The sequence below is a fragment of the Gossypium arboreum genome, chromosome 8, assembly GCF_025698485.1.
Source record: "Gossypium arboreum isolate Shixiya-1 chromosome 8, ASM2569848v2, whole genome shotgun sequence".
Classification (NCBI taxonomy): Eukaryota; Viridiplantae; Streptophyta; class Magnoliopsida; order Malvales; family Malvaceae; genus Gossypium; species Gossypium arboreum.
Genome location: NC_069077.1, coordinates 77,538,969 through 77,544,134, shown reverse-complemented (window position 1 = coordinate 77,544,134; position 5,166 = coordinate 77,538,969).

The window sequence follows — 5,166 nt, the reverse complement described above, 5'->3', positions numbered from 1 at the left end:
ATCATATAGCACTAAGTGTGCGAGTTGATTATATAGCACTAAGTGTGCGGACTCACTATATGCTTTTGAATCACTATTGACACTGAGTGTGCGACATTATTGAGTTGATCATGGACAGCGGATCGGGTAAGTACCTTGAGTTCATGGCTAATAGGCGCTATGTTTATATTTGGAGTTGAGCTTGGTAAGTTTTGAACCTATGTGACAATTCAAATTGAAGTCACGTACATAAGAATTATCGTGGAATAAGTGAAAGGTCATGTAGATGTATGATTGTAACGAAAACAAAATGGTGTATAAAAATGCCTCGAATATCCTATTGATTAGTATATGGAATGTGAATGTGTAACTTGGTATGAGATTGAATCGAAAGGTCTAAGGAACTATGGTATAGTTCGGTTTGAATGGAGTAATTAGCCTCGTTCCATTTTGTTTCCTCTTGTGATAATGTTATTAACGGTTGGTAGTGCATTGCTTATGACTTACTGAGTTATATACTCATTCGGTGTTTGCTTGTCACCTATTTTAGGTTTCTTGGACTCGACTTTTTGCGTATTCGGGACCGTCATCGAAGTCATCACACCGGCTAACAACTTTTGGTATTTTCTTCGTAGTTGGTCTAGGAGTACATTTCTCATGTATAGGCTATTATGCTTTGTTGAAATTGGTATGTAAACTTTTAGCCATGCGAAAATGGCGTAAATGTTCGGTTGGAATTGGTTTGTGATGTTTGGACACAAGTCATGGTTATAATTTGGGACATGCATGATGAATTATTAGTTAAATCAAGGAAAAGTCATGAAATAGGCATAGTTTGTTTTAGTAACAGATGCTGACAGCAGCAGTGGTGTGGATGTGAAAAATCACTAAAAATAGCAGGAATGGAATTAAATAGTGAATAAATTATGTAAATGAGCCTTGATGAATCTACTTTCATATGGAAGAAACGAAATGGTCATATGAGTTGTATCCTAAGAGATATTTAGGTATTCGTGAAACAGGGCCAGAACGGTTTCTGGATTCCCTGTTCCGACTTTGGAAATTAATTATAAATTAACCAGAGATAATTAGGAGTCATACCATATATGTATAGATTCGTATTTGAGTCTAGCTTCTATAGAAACAAACTGCATCAGTATTGAAGCCCTGCACAGGGAGATATTCAAGTTGTAACGCACGAAGGTCAGTGTAGTCGACCCCTGTAACATGGGAGACTTTAACTAATAAACTGTACTAATTTGCTAGACCAAAAATTCTATAAAAAAATATTTAGATGGAAATATGAGTCTAGTTTTAGGGAAAAATTATGAAATTGATTTTCGAGTTTTGAAACTCCAGATATGATTTTTAAGGTGACAGTGACACAGTAACCAGCTTGTCTGGAAATTTTTTTTTATGGACTGTGAAAACAATTAAGTTAAGTCTGTGTGCACCTTGTATTCGACTCCGGTAACGGATTCGGGTACGGGGTGTTACATCACATGTGAGGAATCAGATCGATATCTATAAGGCATCAAAACATGGAATACATTATGGATCTTTTCTAACTCAGGTGGCAATAATAGTCTATACACAACCTGTAACATCCCAAATTAGGGCCTAGTTGGAACAGTGGTTCCGAGACCACAAATTCGACACAGTAAATGTTTTTATTATACCAAATAGTTAGGTCGAATGTGTAGTACTAAGTACAGGCTACTATGCATACCCGACAACTTCAATCACGTGTGTAGTACTAAGTGCAAGATACTACGTGTATTAGATGGTTAGGTCACATGTGTAGTACTGAGTGCAGGCTACTACGTGTACCAGATTGTTGGTCGCATGTGTAGTACTAAGTGCAAGCTACTATGCGTACCAGATAGCTTCGGTTACAAGGGTGGTAATATGTGCAGGCAATCGTGTATCTGTTATTATTCCAATGAGTTCAATGGGAAATCGACTATGTGAAAATTCATGTGAACATGACCATGTGATGAATAAGTATAGGTATATGTTTGTGGAAATTTATGAGAAAACTGTATAGTTGAGCAAACTTTCAGTAAGATGGAATGGAGTAAGTGAAATTATGTAAGAGTGAAATTTGTAATAAAACAGTTTTAGGCAGCAGCAGTTGTGTAACTTTGAAAAATCACGAAAAATCATGGAAATTGAATTAGACATTGAATAAGATATGAAATTAAATCTTATAGAGTCTATTTTCATATAAAGGAAACAGTGTAAGCAAAATAATTTCATATTATGATATATTTAAATTTTTATGAGACAAGGTCAAAATGATTTTGGAATCCCCTATTTTGAATTGGAAAACTCATTAAAAATTGTAAAAAAATAATTATGGGTTATAATTTATATAATTAAAATCCTTAATGAGTATGTTTTAAAAATAAACAAACAAGAAAATTATCCAAATCTTGTACAAAGAGATAATTAATTTTTAGTGCAAAGGGGTCGAAACTGTCAAATAGCGAAATAGGGGTGACTTTAAAGAACAAACTGTACTTATTAGCTAGACCGTAAATTTTATGGTAAAATATATATATGAGTCTAGTTTCAGAGAAAATTTATGAATCTTAATTTTGAGTTCCGTAGCTTTAGATATAAGTAATTTAGTAACTATTACTCGAGAAAATAGCATGACTAGAAAATAAGTAAAAGTGTAATTATGATTATCTTTCCATGGAATCATGTTGATAATTTGCTTATTATTTTCATATGGACTTACTAAGCTTTAAGCTTACTCCCTCCTTTCCATTTCTTTTAGTGTTGTCAGGTCAGCTCAGGGTTAGAGATCTTCGGAGGCAGCATCACACTATCAAGCCAATACCTTTGGAATATTGTTACATATGTTAGAATTAGCAAGTGAGTGGCATGTAAAGCGACCTAGTTCTATGACATGTGTTATTATGATTTGGCCAAATGTATTGTCTTATATTGATTCATTGTATATAGCAATGATATGTGACTTCTAATGCTTGTGGCTTGTAAGCCTAATTATCCATGATAAGTACTAATACTTGTGATGCGATGATGTGTTTATACTTGTGGGATATGTATGGTTGGCATTATGACATATATGCATGATGGGTGCTTCTTGACTGATCAAAATGGTCATAGCCACGTGGTAAATGTATAATATGGAAATAAGTTGATAATGTTTGAACATGAATACTTGATGTTGATTGAAGCTACTTGATAAATTGATGGTTATGAAAGTTTGGTAAAAGTGGTCATCAAATGATAAGGTCAATGAATATAGAATTGTTGTGTCTATATTTGATATTATATGAGTACGTGTAATAAGTGAATGATAGCATGTTAAAGTTAAGAATATACCTTAGTGAAGTATGTTAAATCATTAAAATGATGCAATGATGTATATCTTTGATGTGTGTAAAGATGTGAGGGATTAATGGTAACAAAAGGCTTGAAAAATAGCCTAAGTATTAGTCACACGGGCAGAGACGCGGCCATGTGTCTCAACCGTGTAGAGAACACAGCCTGAGGACACGTGCGTGTTGGAGACACATGGGGGTGTCCCTGTGTCCACACGGGTGTGTGACCCTGTTTTAGACAAATTTTTCTAAGTTTCCCCAAAACTTTCTAAAGTTCTCGATTTAGTCTCAAACTACCTTTAATGCATGTTTAGAGCCTCGGTAGCTCCTGTAAGGGACATTATGCATGTGATTGAATGCTTATAATTTAAATGAAATTTTATGGCCTGGTTTTGCATGTTTGTGAATGTTTAAGTTCGGTAATACCTCGAACCCTGTCCCAGCGTCGGATACGGGTAAAGGTGTTACACAACCAGCTTGATATGTTCAATAATCTCATAATCTAAGAAACATACAATTCAACTAGCTTATCAAGTGAGTAATTTGTACGAACCGGAACAAAATAAGCCAATTTAGTCAGTCTATCCACAACAACCTAGATTGCATTTTTCTTGCTCGGTGTCAATGGTAAACCAGATACAAAATCCATCGTGATTCTGTCCCATTTCCACTCAAGTATCATGATCGGTTGAAGCAATCTGGAAGGTACCTGATGCTCGACTTTTACTTGCTGACAGACTAAACATTTCGAAACAAAGTTAGAAACGTCTTGTTTCATACCATGCCACCAATAAATCTATTTCAGATCATTGTACATTTTCGTATTACCTGGGTGAATAGATAACCGACTGCTATGAGCTTCGTTCAAAATCATCTGAATCAACTCTGAATTTCTCGGAATCCATATTCATTTTTTGAACCTCAAACAATCTTCAGCATCAACTCAAAACTCTGAATCAACATTCGAATCACATTGGACCCGTTTTGCTAACAAATCATTATAAACTTTCTGAGCATTAAAAATCTGTTGAATAAATAACGGTCTTGCTTTTAATGAAGCTATTATCGAACCATCATCAGACATATCCATATGCACATTCATTGCACGCAAAGCAAACATGATTTTCGGCTTAGAGCATCAGCAACAACATTAGCCTTTCCCGGATGGTATTCAATCACAAACTCGTAGTCTTTTAATAGCTTTAACCATCGACGCTGTGTCAGATTCAGATCTTTCTGAGTCACCAAATATTTCAGGCTCTTGTGATCAGAATAAACATGACATTTTTTTACCGAACAGGTAGTGATGCCATATCTTCAATGCAAACACAATAGCTGCCAATTCTAGGTCGTGTGTCGAATAGTTCTTTTCATGCGGCTTTACCTGTCTCGCAGCATAAGCTATGGCTTTTCCTTCCTGCATCAAAACCTAGCCCAAACCATTTAAAGATGCATCACTATAGATAACAAATTCTTTACCCGATTCTGGCTGAACTAGTATTGGAGCTTCGGTCAAAAGGGCTTTCAATTGATCAAAACTTTTCTAGCAATTTTTTGACCATTCAAACTTAACATCTTTCTATAATAGCTTCAACATATGGGTTACAATCATAGAGAAACCTTTCACGAATCGTCTATAGTAACCAGCAAGCCCTAGAAAACTTCAGACTTCAAAAACATTTCTCAGAGGTTTCCAATCAAGTATAGCTAAAATTTTACTCGAATCAACCCGAATACCCGATGCTGATACAACATGTCCCAGAAAACTGACTTCACGTAACCAGAACTCACATTTACTGAACTTCGTATACAATTGTTTATCTTGCAAAGT